The sequence below is a fragment of the Nyctibius grandis genome, chromosome 3 (genome assembly GCF_013368605.1).
Source record: "Nyctibius grandis isolate bNycGra1 chromosome 3, bNycGra1.pri, whole genome shotgun sequence".
Taxonomy (NCBI): Eukaryota; Metazoa; Chordata; class Aves; order Nyctibiiformes; family Nyctibiidae; genus Nyctibius; species Nyctibius grandis.
Window position 1 is genome coordinate 75,345,391 of NC_090660.1, and position 19,374 is coordinate 75,364,764.

A 19,374-nucleotide genomic window follows, 5' to 3' on the forward strand; every position below is an offset into this window, starting at 1 on the left:
ACACATAAGCAAAACTCATATGGGTTAAATAAAGATCTAAGTGACAATTTGTAAAAGCCAAACAATACTTCCATATATTCTCATGTGTTGTGACTTGCACATTGAGCGTTTTGCAAGAATTTAATCAGGCATAAGGTATAAGATAATATTAATGTACTATTGAATGAATTTTAGAGGCTTTTCTTTTTTCTTTTTTTTTTTTGTATGGACCACCCATTAGCCTTGTATGCCCACTGCCATGCTCAAAAGTTAAATCTTGTTCTTGTGGAGTCTTGCCAATGCATTCCTGGAAGTAAGAAGCTTTTTGTTTTTAATAGTGCAAGCGCTGCATTCATTCTTCTTAACATCAATAGAATACAAAGAAGGGGTTGCATGTGATTAAAAAAAAAAAGGGGATTATAGAAAACATACTGTGCCACAAGCTTGAAGGCTTCTGAACAAGAATGTTGGGAAGGAGCACTAGTCGCATACAAATGTAGGTTTGAGATGCAATATTTCAGTTAATATTTTGAGATTAGCTAGAGCAAAGGCACGATGTCCTAAGGCCTTTTAACATATTAGAGGAATCAAATATATAGGTATAAACAAACAAAGTACATTAAAAAAGTAAATGTGGCTTTTCTAACAGTCACCATTGGCATGTGGAGTGCAGTTCAAGTGTAGTAACTTGTGTGCTTGAGCTGCTAATGTAGAACAAATGAGATGCTCTGTGCATGCTACCATTTACAGATGCTCTCTGAAAACTTAGTTTGGAAAAAAGACTCAAAAATTCTCAGGTCAGTTTGCCTTGTCTGTGAAATCTTCATTGTTGCCCTGCTCATCATCTGTATCTCTTGACTCCTTTAAGATATCTTGTCCTCCAACTATCTTCAAGTTAGCTTGCTTATTTACCAAGGCCAGTTAACTTTTCTTTAACCATCTGGATTTTTGCAATATTTTAGTAAGTTTGATTTTTCTACAGTGTGGTCTCCACCACTCCCATGCGTACATGGGACTTAGTCATATAAACTACATGGTATTATGTGAAGTTTAAGAATCACATGTAGGTTCTCTGAAATACACCACTGGACTTTTTAAGATCTTCGTGACATAGAGCCATGAGGGCCATGAATGTGTCAGGGAGGAGAAAAGAGAATTGAAGGAATCAGCTATAATTTGTCATAAATTGCAGAACAGTAATGGAAAGAATAGAACTGTTGTTTGAATTGACCATGACATATCTCTCTAGAAAAGAATAGAAATTAATTGTCTGGTTGGGGAATTCTCTGGTGTTAATCCAGCTTTGACCATTTTAGATTCTTACAGAGAAAGAGTTTGTATGGAGATGCTTTATTTGAGTATCACAAAGCTATAACAATACTAATGAGACTTGAGGTCATTAAGAAGCATTTGGTGGAAAATTTGGTAATGAGCTGTGCAGAAAATAGTGTCTGAAGCTTGACAAGTGGATCTGATTTAACTGTCAAAAGCAGAAAAGCTGATGACTGTAAATAAGAGAAAAAACTACTGTTAAACAAGCCAGGTTACTGTATGTACTGCCCACAGACAACACTACTGAAACCTCAGGCAACAAAGAGAAAAACTGATGAAATTAATTATCCCTGTGAGGAAGATCATAAATACTAACAAAAGACTACATTTAAAAAGCAATTAAAGATGATGGGCTCCTGGAAGATTTCCTCAAGTGAAGGAAGGAAGCCTACTGAGCTTCCTCAACTTCAGCTGTGCACTAGATCCCTTCCTTATTCTTATGGCTAGTCTTCTCTCATTGTCATTGAGTTCCCTGCACAGAAACCATTGGGATGGCTGACGTCTTTTGAAATTGGATGGGTTCTCCTATCTTGTCCAGGCATATAATCCCAGACTAACTCCACAGCTGGCGACGGGAAGGTGTCAGGGAATGGGTGCTGCACCATGCAACATTGGGATAGAGGGTGATCAGGTAGGGTGAAGAAGAGGGGCAGCCTCTGACATCCCATATAGATGCCATAGATCCTGGAAGAAGGGAGGATGCAGAGTTTTCTGCTGGTGTGGTTTTTAACAGGTGGGCTAGGTTTATGTTCTGCCAAATTAGACCAAGCCATCTCTGTAGATGCTTCTACTCTGTTTTCAGCAGACTGCTGTTCAAGTCTGAATGTGAAGTCTTCTTTCCTAGGCTGAGCTGTTTTGGTGTGAGTCACTCGCCAGGGAGTAGTACCTTGAAAATGCTTGCAGGACTAAAATAAGTTAAACTCCATGGACTGTTTTCCCCTTATCCTGAGCATATGTAACAGTACATGGTGTCTGGCTGAGATGATAAAAGACTATGCCTACACTGAAATCTGGCAGGGAGATTTCTGCTTGTGCAAAAATTCCTTAGCTCCTACATGAATTGCCTAAACTATTCCGTGATAGCATCTGCAGATGCTAATTTAAAGGTGGTTCAGGTATTTATAGGCGGTCCAGGTATGTTTACATGAACTATAATCATCCCTTTAACTGCAGTGTTAATATAAACCAAGAGGTGATGAAATTAGATAGAAGAGAAGCTGATCACTAGGGATATAAAATTATCTATTCCTAACAGAGTTCGCAGTAGAGCACTGTGTATGTGACTTCAAAGGATGTCTTTAAATCCCTGTTTTTCTTTATAGACTTTAACTTCCTTCCTAATTTAATGTTTTGTGGGGAGTAACCTACAAATGGTGCATCCTGGAATGCATATGACAAGAAATTGGGATTAGAGGAGAATGAATTGTAATTTCTGATATCAAAATCATTATATAACATGATATATCTATTTGGAAAACCTAACATTACATTTCCTCTTTAGACCTGACCCATAGTTTTGATTCCTGTTTTTCCTATCTTTCTTTGCTACTCCCCAAAGGTCTGTGTAAATAAATGCATAGTGAGTATTCTGTCAGAGTGGAAGATGCAGAGCATACAGATGAATTGCATATGAATCTTTTATTATGTTCCCCACTAAGTTCCTTTTTTTTCTGTTTTTTATTGACCACTTGATTTTGAATTATTATGACACCTTTTCCCTGCTAGCTTTATTCTCCAAAGTGAATTTTAGGTAAATTTCTCCCTTCGTGCATTTAAATGGGTTTTGATTTGTCTAGAGTACAGCCTTTTACAGAGAAATGTAATGAAGAACACCCTAGGAATTGTATTTTGCTTATTTGTGGGTTTTCTAAAAGTTTTCAGTCTTTTTCTGTGTGCAAATACCTTTGAAACATGTAATCTTTTGAAGGAAACAGCTAATTTCTGTCTAATCATGCAGCAGAAAGGTAGGAAACAGGACGATATCATGTCATACAATTAATATTTATAATTAATCAATAATATATGGATGTGTCAGAAAGAATAACCTCTCAAATCCTCCATATAATCCTTGGTTTGGCTCTGTACACTGTGATGTAATACTGGGGAATGGATACAGGTATACGTGTGGTTTGGTACATGTATTTGCATAAAGAATAGTTTTTGTATGTCTGCCCAGCAGTGTTAAGGCCAGTTTAGTGACTCAGTTTCTGGCAGAAACTTCTGATTTGTTAATATTCCTGAAAATTTGGAACAAATGACTTCAAAGTACCAAGGGAAAAAACTGTTTCCAAACTAAAGTGGTTGGTACAGAAATAATTTTTGGGGAAACATTCTCTGATTGGAATTCATGCACAGAACATGAGGAATTTTATGTCTTCAAATGTTACCAAACTTTTTGATTATATATACATTTTTTTTCTTTCTGGTCTTGCATTTCATATTAGCTTTCTGTCCGTGTACTATTTCTAAGTGGCTATTCTTACAGAGGAGCAAGTACTAAGCATTCCAGATGACTCGTGTCACTATTTTTCATTCTTTTTTTCCTTTATTTTCTGTTTTTGTAACCTTAGTCTTATTGGACCTCTTGTTTCAAAGAGCTGAATTTTCCTCATGTTTGTTTGTGCTAGCTTCAACAAAGAGTTTTATTTGCATCTTTTTCCTTTTAAGAGTGGCAAACAAGCGAATTAAACTCTGTATAATAGTGCTTTATAACTTTTAAAAATCTCCTTTCACTTTGGAAAATTGTGGAGAAAACCCATAATTTTCCTTTTGCTACTTAGAACTTCTTATGAGGTAGAAAAATGAAAAGAATTACAAGAAAAGAAAAAGTTGTGGCAAAAAAAAACTAGTCAAAAAATTTTCATTTAGTTTTTTGGCTGAGTTGAATCTGAGCAGTGATTAATTTGCCCAGCTTTGATACATAAATAACCACAATAGTGTCTTCATTGTCTTCTCTTGATTTTGTAAGTGTTAATACAGCTAAAATAAACCACTTCATGTTTCCTTTTCTGGAGTGGTGTACCACTTTGGTATCTTACTTTTTCTTTCAAAAAAATAGGAAAACACTAAGGAAAAAAAATAATTCAGAAAATGTTTTTTACTGGTCCTAGTGGTTATCAGAGACAGAACATAAATTAATTTTTAAGAGTTAGTAGATTGATTTGCTAACTTGTCAGAGTAACTCACTGGCTTGCCTTTTCTTTCACCAACTCTTTTCTTTTTAACATTTTACTATATGCAAAATAGAGAATATCTGTATGATTTGAAGTCATTTTTTGAGTTCATGGGTCTAAGTTTGACCCCTAAAATGTGCTAGATATTATCGGATTTAATCCCAAACATTAATTAGTTTTATGTCAAATTCCCAATGAATGTGTGTTTTAAAAGAATGGCCAAGGTCTCTCTATTTTCAAAACCTTAACTGTGTCTTGGGAAGGGAACAATATAAGACAGGAGATTTACATCAAGTGCTCAGACAGAAATCTCAGGAGGATCAGACTTCTTTCCTTCCTATTTTTAACCAGAATTTCCCACTGGATCAATCCACCAAGCAATAATTTCAAACCTATCAGAAGTTCCACAAAATACCATGATAATAAAAACATTGTCTGTTATTAAAAATTATGTAAGCTGTGAAGAAACCAGTATTTTCAGATGAAGCATATAGCTCTTTAAAAGGAACAGTGTGTGCCTGTGTCCTCACATTATGCAGGATTTTCAGAGATGGAGCATTTCCCTCTGAGTTTGATTTAGCAGCTATTTTATTTCCTTAAAGGCTGCACATGTAGGCTAGACTTGTTGTTTCAGACATAAATAGCTGTCCATCAGCTTAAGAGAAATGGAAGAACTCTGTTTGAAGAAAGATAAGTGTTTGCATGTTAGTGAAAATTATACTTGAAACATGTACACTAGGTGCATAGAATTTGCATGTGAATTGCATCTTATACATACACAGTAACGTATTGTTCTCATGATAGGACTGGTTTTGGAAATGTGGCACTTTGTGCACCAAGTTCATCTGGAAATAGCCCTACTGTAATTTTACTGACAGGGAATTAGTATCTGGTTTTGGTTATGAAGGAAGAATACAGTATAAGATGCTGTGAATTAATGAACATCTTTTCTAAGAACTATTGTTCAGCAGTAACTGTATTTTTTTTATCACAGGCAGGTTGTAAAAAAGATAGAACTGGTATGAGGAGGTTGGTACACTTGTAAACATTTAGAAGTGCTGTTGAGAAATTCTGAGAGTAGACGTAAAGGATTTTTTTCGTTCTTTTGAATGTACCAATCTTGACTTGTAATAACGAAAGCAGTAGGAGCATATTTGAAAATGAAATTAATATTACTTTGTCTAGTTCTGAAAATTATTGTATTGTCTCTCAATTTAATAGAGGGTAACATCCATTTCAACTTATCCTTCATTTGTAGATCTTGTCAAGATATCTCTTTCTCTTTTTCCCTACAAAACACATTTAACCCCCTCGATAATTTAAAAAGACAAGTGCTTTCCCAAGCCTTTCCCCGTTCTTTTCCTTTGCTCTGTTTGATGTGTGCTTTGCAAGCTAATTCTTTATTGCAGTGTTTATAGATTCTTTCTGTTTAGTGCTACACTGTGATGTTTATCAGCAATAGCAGTTGTTTCTGGATGCAAACGATACAGGGGGGAAGCCGGGAGATCATGAGCTTGGGGAAGCTTGTTGGTCATAATTTGAGGATCTGGATAACAGTTTAATATAGCTCTTAAAAACACACACACACAAAACTCGCTTACAAGTTCTAGAAAAAATGGTTCACAGGGAAAGAAAGTTTTAAGTCTGAAAAGACTGAAAAAGACTGTAATTTTTCTCCTATGAGATAATAGTTTGAAGCCAGCAGCAGATAAGATTGCCATAAGAATGGCTTAATTCCCCATCTTGTAAAAGGATCAGATAATTCAGTCTCTTTATGAATTCCTTACTCTGGGAAATATATTTCCACTTTTGGTTCTCCTCAGAATTAGCTGCAGAGTGTACTTATTTAAATGCACAAAGACCTGCATTCAGACATTTTGAAAAGGCAAACAGCACACAGAAAAGATTATTTCGCAGGCTCTGTCAATGTGTGAGTTTTGCTCAGCAAGTGGATGTTCTAGTTTTACCAGCTGAAAACATTATGGCTGTGAATTATGTATTGGTGACATGGAAACTTTCCACAAAAATCTTCAAGAGTGACTGGAAAATAATGCTTTTAATTTGCAGAAAGAGAATGGACTGCAACCAAAATCCAATTTTAGCTATGGTTTTTGTGAGTTTTCAAATCATTTGCTGTGTTTTAGTGTGCAAGTACTGAGAAATAGTGTCCTTAACAAAGTGATCACAAAAGTAAGAAGCAGATTGTGATCCAAATAGTATAAGTGAATTATTTTAGATGAACTGTACCTTAGATCAGGGTGAAACTCAAAGAGTATAAATGCTGTATATCTCACATAAATAGAATTGATGGTAGTAACAACATACTCCTGCCTGAGAGCTTTGCACCAGTTCTTTAAAATGGATTTAAAGGAATTAGAAATCTCTGTTGAGGAGCGTGCTGAATATGTCACTAAGTTTATATTCCTACATTTTATTCAGAAATTTTGTTAAACATCTCTATTTATTCGTGTAATTTTATAGTTTAATTTTGGAAATGTCTGCCTTCCTGGGTAATGTTCTGCAGGATAATCCAATAGTCCTCATGCTTCATTTCCTTCAATGCAGATGCTTCCTGTATTTTAGCCTATGGTGAAAACAGAAGCTATGACACGGATTTTTTAATATAACAAGGTGACATGCTGCAGAGCTTTCCCATTGTTACTTCAGAGTTGAGAGGTGCCAGCCACTCTCGTTACTCACTGAATTCACAATCCTCTGTTGTTTGCCCCAATAGTTCTAAGAGATTTTTCCTCTATAGTTTATCAATCTGAAATTTGTATAAACTTTTTTAAAAACCTAATCTTCATTAGGAAGCTAGAGTATGTAGCTAAAGCAAATGGGAAGCTTTACCAGCAAAAGAGTACTTTCATCTGTATGTTGTTTAATATTTATTTAATATAATTTTACCATTATATTAACTGGCATAGTCTATACTGGAAAACTGACATCTTTTAGTCTCTGTACCTGGGAATACACTAAGAACTTTGCTGGCACAGTTTTAACATTTTTATTTTTGTAGAAGACATTAGTAGAACAAATGGAATAGGTCAGAAATTCCTGGCTTTATATTTAGGTATTGGAGAAGCTTTGGATTTTACACCAGTATAAAGGAGTGCAGAACTTGTGGAGAGAGTAAGTCAAGGTACATGAGATCAGAATTTGGATCAGTGTGTTTAAGAACAAAGAATGAAATAAACTCACTATAATGTAGGCAAGTCAGGACAAATGGTTAGAGCTTGAAGTACTGTTACTGGTGTGGTGTTGAGGTTGCTAAGAAAACATTCAATGTAACCTAAAAGCATGTGGAGGCTTTCAGGACTTCTGTTGTCTGATGTCTGTTGCTATAACTTCCATGGAGTTATGTATTTGTTCTAGGGAAATTATAATTCAATATTACAGTGATATCAGAGAGAGATGTTAGATGTAGATGTAATGTTTTACATTATAGAAAGGATGCAGATGATTTGGAAGGGGAAAAAAAAAGTCATCCAATAAGTCCAATTTATCCTTCTCATCTCTGACTGAAATTCTCTTTGGATGCCAAAGAAACATCATCATGTCATATTTTTAATAAGTTTCTTTTGTTAATAAGTTCATGATATTTGTTAATCTTAACAAAATGTATATTACAGTTTTTGATCCAAAATAATAACTACTTCATAAAGAAACTAACTGTAAATCACGGAAGTATTTGTTAGGATTTTTTCCAAGCATAGTTAACCTACTTTGAAGGAGACCACAGTCTGCTTAAGTGATATCAGTTTGACTAGAAGAAAAGATCACTAATATGTCCTAGTGAACTGTGTTAGAAAACATAGATGTAATTTCAAAGATTTGCATACTGCAGAGAACAGACCCTCTTTATAGAAGGGTCCTTTCTTGTGTCTACTGCTATATAGCTGTAATTAGATAAAATTATGTAGATGATAGGTCCACCTGTAATATTTTTGGCATAATTAAGTAACATGTTATAGTGTCAAAAGGACTTACTGGTAAATATCAGAAACTAAAAGGGAAACGCTCTTAGTTTTTTGAAGTCATCTGGCAGGGGAATATGTTGCTATTATGGAAATCTCATTGTTGATTTTAAAAAAGCCTTGCAGCATGTATTCATTCATGCTACTTATTCATTCCTTCTTTAGTACTAACAGAATACTCTTTGCTTTACGCAAATACATGGAAGAATCTGATTCTGTAATCTGATTTGAACAGACAGTACAATCTAGAAACAAGTGATATGCTGGATAACTGTTCAAGCTCAAAGCAAAGCTTGTCTTGCAGAATGACTGCTCATACTGTGACAATTTGTTTCCAGCTGCTAAGTAATGCTAGAAGAAAGATCAAGATGCACTCAGTGTTTTCTCCTGATAGTAATGATCGGATTGCCACAAGGATGTTATCGTGGCTTTGAAAACGGTATGGGAGGATGAGGAGGTTGCTATGTAGGGAAATAAAGTTAGTCCATGAGGCATTTCCTCATTAAGTTGTGCCATCAGAAAAGCTCAAGAGTCTTTCTTTGAGTGCTAGAATGGGTCTTTCCATAGCTCAGACACAAGACAAGCTTAAGACTTTGTAGCACTTGATCAGTCTCTTCCAGGGGGACTCCACCAAACAGTCACTCAACAGAGCTCATCTACCAGGCAGGAAACGTAGATCCGCACTGAATCCTTAGCCCACCTGCACGGAGTACAATGTCCCTGTCACTAAATTCATATTACAGATACTTACATGCTGCATATTTAATCCCTGTAAAATTCCCCTGGAATATTATGTCATCTTGAAAATGGAAATAAGTTGAAACATTTGCAGCCATTAGTCTGCTTTATTTCACTTCTTTGCCACAAATGGAACTAGAGTAGGAACTAGTATCTGATACTTCTCTAGGTTATTGCTTCTTGCACTGCCCGCAGGATGAGTCAGTGAGTTGTTTTCCACCTCTGTAATCACAGGTATTTACAGGTGTTTCATTAAGATTCTTGGTAATTCTGATACCACAGAACAAAGTGTTCTGAGGTGTTGTTGGGCACTCAAGATTGCCAGGGAAATATTGAAGATATTCAAAAAGAGGTTGTCATATTAGTCAGAATGGGGTTTTATGTAGGTTGTTTCACACAGCCTCATTAGTGGGAGGTTGTGCGACGTAAATCATGGTGTTAACCTCATTTTCATTTCCCTTTAGCCACTAGGATTAAAATAATAGTTTCATCTTAGTATTTTTTCATCTGGTAAAATAGGTGACTTCTATTGAAATATCAAATTGTAATATCCTCATCTTGATGACACGCCCTCTTCTCCAACAATCTATATTTTAAGAAAGAAAAACATCCTAAATGCTCGAGTTCAGCAATGCACTTAACATGAGCATGATTTTAAACCAGAGTAATCTATTTAGATAAATGTGTTACTGAATCACAGAATCACAGAATCACAGAATCAACCAGGTTGGAAGAGACCTTAGGGATCATCGAGTCCAACCGCTGCCCTGACACCACCATGTCAACTAGACTATGGCACTAAGTGCCATGTCCAGTCTTTTCTTAAACACATCCAGAGATGGTGACTCCACCACCTCCCTGGGCAGCCCCTTCCAATGTCTAATAACCCTTTCTGAAAAGAAATTCTTCCTGATGTCCAACCTGAACCTACCCTGGCGAAGCTTGAGGCTGTGCCCTCTTGTCCTATTGCTAGTTGCCCGGGAGAAGAGGCCAACTCCCACTTCACTACAACCTCCCTTCAGGTAGTTGTAGACTGCAATAAGGTCACCTCAGAGCCTCCTCTTCTCCAGGCTAAACAACCCCAGCTCCCTCAGCCGTTCCTCGTAGGTCAGACCCTCCAGACCCTTCACCAGCTTGGTCGCCCTCCTCTGGACTTGCTCCAACACCTCAGCATCTTTCTTGAAGTGCGAGGCCCAGAACTGGACACAGTACTCAAGGTGCGGCCTCACCAGTGCCGAGTACAGAGGGACGATCACTTCCCTAGACCGGCTGGCTACACTATTCCTAATAGAGGCCAGGATGCCATTGGCCTTCTTGGCCACCTGGGCACACTGCTGGCTCATGTTTAGCCGGCTGTTGATCAGCACCCCCAGGTCTCTTTCCACCGGGCCGCTTTCTAACCACTCTTCCCCCAGCCTGTAGCGCTGCATGGGGTTGTTGTGGCCCAAGTGTAAGACCCGGCACTTGTTCTTGTTGAACCTCATGCCGTGGGTCTCGGCCCATCTATCTAACCTGTCCAAATCCCTCTGTAGGGCCTTCCTACCCTCCAGCAGATCGACACTGCCACCCAGCTTGGTGTCATCTGCAAATTTACTGAGGGTGCACTCAATCCCTACGTCTAGATCATCTATAAAGATATTGAACAGCACCGGCCCCAGAACTGAGCCCTGGGGAACACCGCTAGTGACCGGCCGCCAGCTGGACTTTGCCCCATTCACCACCACTCTCTGGGCTCGGCCATTCAGCCAGTTTTTAACCCATTTAAGAGTCCACCCATCTAAGCCCCGGGCAGCCATTTTGTCCAGGAGGATGCTGTGGGAGACAGTGTCGAATGCCTTACTGAAGTCTAGATAGACTACATCCACAGCCCTGCCCTCATCTACTAAGCGGGTCACTTTGTCATAGAAGGAGAGCAGGTTGGTCAAGCAGGACCTGCCTTTCATGAATCCATGTTGGCTGGCCCCGATGCCCCGATTGTCCTGCATGTGCCGTGTAATGGCACTCAGGATGATCTGTTCCATCACCTTGCCTGGCACCGAGGTCAGGCTGACAGGCCTATAGTTCCCTGGATCGTCCTTCCGACCCTTCTTGTAGATGGGCATTACGTTTGCTAATTTCCAGTCAGCTGGAACTTCTCCAGTTAACCAGGACTGCCGGTAGATAATAGAGAGTGGTTTGGCAAGTTCATTTGCCAGTTCCTTCTTTACTCTGGGGTGAATCCCATCCGGGCCCATAGCCTTGTGGGTGTCCAACTGGCACAGCAGGTCACTAACCGTCTCCTCTTGGATCCTGGGAGGTTCACACAGCCCCCCGTCCCTAACTTCAGGCTCTGGGGGCCGAGTCTCCTGAGGACAACCGATCTTGACATTAAAGACCGAGGCAAAGAAGGCATTGAGCACCTCTGCCTTTTCCTCATCCCCTGACACTACACTACCCTCCTCATTCAGTAAGTGGTGGAGGCTCTCCTTGACCCTTCTTTTGCTGTTGATGTATTTGTAAAAGCTTTTTTTGTTGTCTTTGACTGTAGCAGCCAAATCGAGCTCTAATTGAGCTTTGGCCCTTCTAATCTTCTCCCTACACGACCTGGCCATGTCCCTATAGACCTCCCAAGTTACCCGACCCTTCTTCCAGAGCAAGTAGGCTCTCTTTTTTTCCTTAAGTTCTAGCCTAAGTTCCCTGTTTAACCAGGCCAGTCTTTTTCCCCGACGGCTTGTCTTCCTACACACCGGGACAGCCTGCTCCTGAATATTTAACAATTCCCTTTTGAAGCATGTCCAGCCTTCCTGGACTCCTTTGCCCTCCAGGACCGATTCCCAAGGGACTCGGTCCACCAGCCTCTTAAACAGGCTAAAGTCAGCCCGCCGTAAATCTAAGGCAGAAGTTCTACTCTTGCCCCTCCTTACTTCCCTCGCTATCGAAAACTAACATTTCATGGTCGCTACTCCCAAGACGGCCACCGACCCTCACATCTCCCACTAGTCTTTCTCTGTTCACAAACAACAGGTCAAGCAGGGCCCCTCCTCTAGTGGGCTCATTTACCACTTGCATGAGGAAGTTGTCCTCCACACATTCGAGGAACCTCCTAGATTGCTTCCTCTCTGCCATGTTGTACTTCCAGCGGACATCCGTCAAGTTGAAGTCGCCCACGAGTACAAGGGCCGGCGACTGGGCGGCTTCTGACAGCCGCTTGTAAAACATCTCGTCCGCCTGCTCATCCTGGTTGGGTGGTCTATAACAGACTCCCACCGTAATGTCCGCCCTGCCGACCTTCCCCCTGATCTTTACCCATAGACATTCAACCTTGTCATCCTCACCATCTTCCTCAATTTCAACACGGTCCAAGCACTCCCTAACATATAGCGCTACCCCACCGCCTCTCCTGCTTCGCCTGTCCCTCTTAAAGAGCTTATAGCCATCCATAGTTGCACTCCAGTCATGAGAGTCATCCCACCATGTTTCTGTGATGGCAACCACATCATAACCTTCCTGCTGTACAGTGGCCTCTAGCTCTTCCTGTTTGTTGCCCATACTGCGTGCATTGGTGTAAATGCACTTCAGCTGGGCTAGCGGCCTTGTCCCCAACGCAGGCCTGTCACCCCTAGGTTTATTTGTGGCTGCCCTGGTCTTATCCCCCTCCCGCATCGAACCTAGTTTAAAGACCTCTTGATCAGCCCTGCCAACTTCTGGGCCATAACCCTTTTCCCCTTCTGATTCAGCTGTTCCCCATCCGGCATAAGCAGGCCCGGTGTCATGAAAGCCACCCCGTGGTCAACAAACCCAAAATCCCACCTATGGCACTAGTCTCTTAGCCACATATTAATCTGTTGTACTTTCATAGTCTTTTCCCCATTTTCACCAAATACCAAAGGAATTGAAGAGTATATCACCTGCGCACCTACCCCCTTTACCAAACGCCCCAGGGCCCTGAAGTCCCTTTTGATAGCCCTGGGACTTCTCTCTTCAATCTCATCCCTACCCACCTGGAATACTAATAGTGCGTAGTAGTCAGAGGGCCTCACCAGTTGAGGAATCCTCCTGGCAACGTCCCTTACCCGTGCCCCAGGGAGGCAGCAGACTTCCCTGAGTCGGGTCTGGCCTGCATATGGGGCCCTCCGTTCCCCTTAGCAGGGAGTCGCCTATAACAATTACTTTTCTTTTCTCCTTTTTGGAGCTGGTTGCAACCCTCTTACTTGGTTGCTTCTGTTTACGTAGCCCCGTAGAGGATCTTTCACCTAGATTTGTATCTTCCTGACACTCAGGAAGACGCTCAGGCTCCAGCACCTCATACCTATTCTGCAGGGGGACGTGGGGAGGGGAGGAAGGTCGGGATGGGATTCGCCTGCCACCCCGAGCAGGGACCTGCCTCCATTCCCCCCATCCCCTAGGTCTCCTCCTGCTCCTTGTGGAGGAGGAAGAGGATCCTCCACTACCCGGGGAGCGTTAGGCCCGTCCATTTTCCCCAGGACAGGCAGGGAACAGCACTGCCCGCCATCCTCTTCCTGGGATGCTCTTGTACTCCTTAACCTTTCCACCTCCTCCTTGAGCTGGGCCACCAAGGAGATCAGGTCGTTGACTTGTTCGCACCTCACACAGGTTAGGTCTCCGTTACCCTCGAGTGCCAGGGCCAGGCTCTGGCACTCCCTGCAGCCTGACACCTGCACCTCCGCATGCTTCCGCAGCAGGTCCATTTGGGTTGCCATGTCTTTTCTGGCACCCGCAAGGGACTTAGGGCCCCGCCGAGTGGAAACCATACCTGCCTGCCCGCCTACCCTGCTCGCCGCCCTGCCTGCGAGAACTGCTGCGCAAACTGCCACGCCCCTGGGGCTGTGGCCTCCCCCGCCCCGGGACACACCCAGTCACTGCTGACTCCCCCTCTCCCCTCTGGGCAGGGACTAGTCCCTCCCCTCCCAGAGGCTCTTTATCACCCGATCACAGGGGGTGGTGCTACGCCCCCTCCTCTCCTGATTCGTTGCCGGGAACTTCCGGGTCCAGGCGGGTCTCGGGCTGCTGCTTGGGGGGGCCCAGAGCACGGAAACCGCACGGAAACCGCTCGCAACAAATCAAAACTGCAACATTTATTTTGTATCACTTTTGTGCGTGCTGAAGCAATTTTTCATTTTTCTGGTGAAAATTTAAGATGGCTGAACTTTTAGACCAAAAAAAAAAAAACCAAAAAAACCTTGGGCTTTTTCTTAGGTAGGTTACTCCTGCTTCCAAATAGTGCACTATCACTAATAGAATAATCAACGTAGCAGATAAAGGCAACTTACACGGAAATAATATAAAATCTTTGATAAGGTGATAAACATTTGTAGAAAACATTGCTTTTTCAGATATCAAGTCAAGAGGAAATATTTTACTAATCTGAATCCTAAATGAATCAATGTTTTCTTTTTGCTGACTATTCACTGCCATTTCTTAGATAATACTGTGTGTGCTTATGGATGAAAAAAAAATCTATACAGAATCACAGAATGTTAGGGATTGGAAGGGACCTCGAAAGATCATCTAGTCCAATCCCCCTGCCGGAGCAGGATTACCTAGACCATATCACACAGGAACGCGTCCAGGCGGGTTTTGAATGTCTCCAGAGAAGGAGACTCCACAACCTCTCTGGGCAGCCTGTTCCAGTTTCGGTTACCCTCACCGTAAAGAAGTTTTTCCTCATATTTATGTGGAACCTCCTGTGTTCCAGCTTGCACCCATTGCCCCTTTTCCTGTCAAGGGATGTCACTGAGAAGAGCCTGGCTCCATTCTCATGACAGTTGCCCTTTCCATATTTATAAACATTAATGAGGTCACCCCTCAGTCTCCTCTTCTCTAAGCTAAAGAGACCCAGCTCCCTCAGCCTCTCCTCATAAGGGAGATGTTCCACCCCCTTAACCATCTTTGTGGCTCTGCGCTGAACTTTCTCTAGCAGTTCCCTGTCCTTCTTGAACTGAGGAGCCCAGAACTGGACACAATACTCCAGATGCGGCCTCACCAGGGCAGAGTAGAGGGGGAGGAGAACCTCTCTTGACCTGCTAACCACACCCCTTCTAATACACCCCAGGATGCCATTGGCCTTCTTGGCCACAAGGGCACACTGCTGGCTCATGGTCATCCTGCTGTCCACTAGGACCCCCAGGTCCCTTTCCCTTATGCTGGTCTCCAACAGGTCTGCCCCCAACTTGTACCGGTACATGGGGTTATTCTTGCCCAGATGCAGGACTCTACACTTGCCCTTGTTATATTTCATTAAATTTCTCCCCGACCAACACTCCAGCCTGTCTAGGTCTCTCTGAATGGCTGCGCAGTCTTCCGTTGTGTCAGCCACTCCTCCCAGTTTGGTGTCATCAGCGAACTTGCTGACAGTGCACTCTATTCCCTCATCCAAGTCATTAATGAATATATTGAATAGTACTGGTCCCAGTACCGCCCCTTGAGGTACTCCGCTAGACACAGGCCTCCAACTGGACTCAGTCCCATTGACCACCACTCTCTGGCTTCTTTCCTTCAGCCAGTTCACAATCCACCTCACTACCCGATCATCCAGACCACACTTCCTCAGTTTAGCTGCGAGCGTGCTGTGGGAGACTCTGTCAAACGCTTTACTGAAATCAAGTTAGACCACAATGTAATTTCAGTCTTGACTCTGTTTTTCCTATTTGCTGTTTCCTTCCGCTGATGAGGCAATATAGTATTTTATTATGCTGTGACTCATTCAAGGAATGTAGATTAAATCATTTTGTCCTCTTTTTGTATACTCTTATAGTATACTATACTTATAGTATACTCTTTGTATACTCTTATAGTATCATATTTTCTAAAACATACTGGCAGTACAACTGTGTTTCACACACCCACAAGCTTGTTTCTGGTGATAGACCTGGTATAATGCTGCTGCACCCACCCTGTAGAACTTATTCAGAATGTCTTTGGTCCTGAAGTCCTTGGCAGTTTTCTTAGAAAAAGTCCTACAGAATGCATTTTCAGGTCAAAGGAAATTGAAATAGTTGCCTGGAGGCTGTTTGCCTTTGTAGCTCTTGAAGCTCCAGCATGCAGCTGGTTGAATGTAACTGAAACAATGGTCTCTAAGCAAGACATCACACTATAAACAGATGTATATAGAAAAAAATGTTGGCTATCAGATACCAAGTTTAGAGTCCCATTAAAATAATTAATAGTTGAAATAATGTTTCAGTTACTAGCTGAAATAGTCCATAAAGTATTAGCAAGATAGTAATTTTTAGGTAACTTGTTTTTTGTTTTTTTTGGTTTTTTTTAAGAGTACACATTGAAAATAACAGCCAAGATTTTCAAAGCTAGCTACCAGTTTGGAAAAGCTCGACTCTTTTTAGATTGCTTTGCCAACAAGGTTGTGACTCTCATATACGTTGCTCTTTTTTTAATCGCCTTTTCCAAAGCAGTGGATTAAAAGTTCCAACATAACTTTTTGATCATCATTTTACCTTTTTTTTGCTAAAGGAATTTTCCTCTGGTGTCTGGCAATAAAGAATCAAGTCTACCTTGGAGTTTACACTTCTGTGTACAACTAGTCTGCAAGAAAAAGAATTGGAGATGAAAATGCTTTTGTAGTGCCAGGGAGCAGATAAATGCATCTCATAGCTTATGCCTTCCAACATTAATGATGCTTGCAGCATTGTGCAACACACTTTTCTTGGAAGACATTCAGCAAGAATGAACCAGGGAAGAAAGTATCATAAACAAGGACAGATTAGAAAATACATCTCTGATTGTATAATGAGCTTCTGAAGCATTCAGAAGCTCTTCTAGATGTATGCTTCTTTCTAATCTATTGCTTAAGAATTTTTAAGTGTCTTCATTTTACTGTGGAGGTGTCTTATGAATGATAGCACTACTGAAAAAGAAATCAGAATAGTCCAAGTAACAGAATTCTTTTGGCGAGCAATAGTGCTTGTGACTTTTTTGTTGCTTGAGTCACATGAGAAACTATTCCAATACAAATCCATATGTAAGAAATACATAAATAAGTTGAAAACGGGATGTGAAAATGAGGTCCAGAAATGTCAAATATCTTATTCACACATCCACCTACCCAGTTCACCCAGTCGCTTTCTCCTATGAAGGGAAATCATATGAAATGGCTTTTCTGACTAGATAAGTTGAAAAGATTTTTTTTCTCATGTTTTTAATGAGTCAGTGGGCCACTTAAATATATGTAATTTCTAGAACAAGATGAGAATAAATTCAGTTGTTCATGTCTGGTTTAGATTTATGAAAGCTTAGAATGGGAATGTATTACAAAATCTTGAAAATTCTGATAGGGTAAAAGAAGCAGGTGCTACTTCTAGAGATAATTTTTTTATGACTGCAATATAAGCAGAAAAGGTTGGAGTCATTTTCCTTTTAATTAAAGACAAATAACCTATCAACATGGCTGCAGAGAAGAGTATATCACTTCTCGTTCCTGCGATTCCATGCATATCCTTATAAGCTTGAATATGTACTTGCAGTAAACATGCGTATGGGTGTAATGAAGGAGGACAGGTCCATTTTAATGCAAAGGAAAATGATGTGTTTTTTGAAATCTTCATTTTTCACATAGATATTTCACTTGCAATTTGTTTTCTCCCTATTTAAATATCTTTATGATAATGGTACAAAGTTACTTGCTTCTGTTTGCCTGTCATCTTTAGAAGAGCCTGTTTGACAAGCTAGGCTTTTAAAGAATTGGTAACTAGAGCATTGCAAGCCAGGTATAGAGCTATAAAGGATTCATAAAAGTCATTTTCAAAATTAGGTTTACAGCTTCTAAGTTTTACACTTCTGTTGCTTTGAGGAGTTCTGTGGGACTGCCTACTTAGGTAAGAGTCATTATGAATTTACATTGAGCTTGCTGTCATAAATAAACTATCCCTGGGGCAATAAAAGGAGATAAAGTAATGGGGGGAGGGGGCTTGGGAAGGTACAAACAAATAGATCACTTCAGATCCAAATATATTCGATAACTGTGAGAGTCATAAAATGTGAAATTCAGATAGGGCAGATATGGGGGTTATGCTTGATTTCAAAGGTTAATTCAAAGTTTAGTGTAAAGCAGCTGCAGAGAGTGGGAATACAGAATGAAAGGAACTTTTTTTTAAGAGATAAGTTATTTCTTTCCCCAAGGTTTTTCTTCAGTGCATTTTTATGCTTCCTGGGCTTTGCAAAATTGAATTGCATTTTTCTTATTCTTTTCATGTCTGAATAAATTCAAGGTAAGATAACCTTTATGTAAATGGCAGTTATATTGTGTTGAGAGCTACAAACCATTTCTTCAGAGCAAAATCTGTATTCAGGATTCATAAGAGCCTGAAGAAGGTTGGTGGGACTCTTGGGATGCTCATTTAAAAGAGCAGATACAAGGACTATTTTTGTAAATTGCTGTCAAGGCATTGCAGTCAGCTGATGCAGAGGGAAAACCTGAAGATGAAGCCTGCCATAATTACTGTATTTTTCTTTTAAAAAGTAACAAAGGAGGAGGAAATATTCTTGCATGTATTTCCCTGTGGTAGGTTAATCTTGGCTAAGAGCCAACCTCCCACCCAGCCGCTCACTCACTCACTGCCCTCAGCAGGACGAGGGGAGAAGTTAGGATGAAAAAGCTTGTAGGTCGAGATAAAGACAGGGAAATTGCTTACCAATTACTGTCGTGGGCAAAACACACTTGACTTGGGGAAAATTAGTTTAATTTATTGCCAATTAAAATAGATTTATGTAATAAGAAACAAAAAGACAAAGATTAAAACCACACCTTTCCTCCCCCCTTTCCCAGGCCCAACTTCACTCCTTCACTCCAGACTCCTCTCCCAACCCCCTGAGCGACACAGGGGGAGACTGGTAGCAGGGTGTTGTGGTCACTCCATAATGGCTCCTCTCTCCCCCTCCTTCTTCCTCACACTTTTCACCTGCTCCAGTGTGGGCTCTCCCCATGGGCTGCAGTCCCTCAGGAAAAAAAATCTGCTCCATTGTGTGTTCTGCACGGGCCACAGTCCCTCCAGGACATGTCCACCTGCTCTGGTGTGGGTCCTCCATGGGCTGCAGTGGATATCGGCTCTGGCATGCTCCTCGCCGTGGGCTGCAGGGGAGTATCTGCTCCGGAGTGTGGAGCACCTCCAACTCTGACCTTGGTCTTCCCTCTGCTGTTTCTCACTCTTTCTGTTCCCTGCTCT

The 19,374-nt window shown here is 41.1% G+C and overlaps 1 protein-coding gene across 1 annotated transcript in view; it reads left to right on the forward strand.

Annotated features, from left to right (window-relative positions):
* Window positions 1-19,374, forward strand: part of C3H8orf34 (chromosome 3 C8orf34 homolog) — a 193,757-nt gene that overhangs the window by 138,937 nt on the left and 35,446 nt on the right. The gene's annotated exons all lie outside the window — the stretch shown is intronic.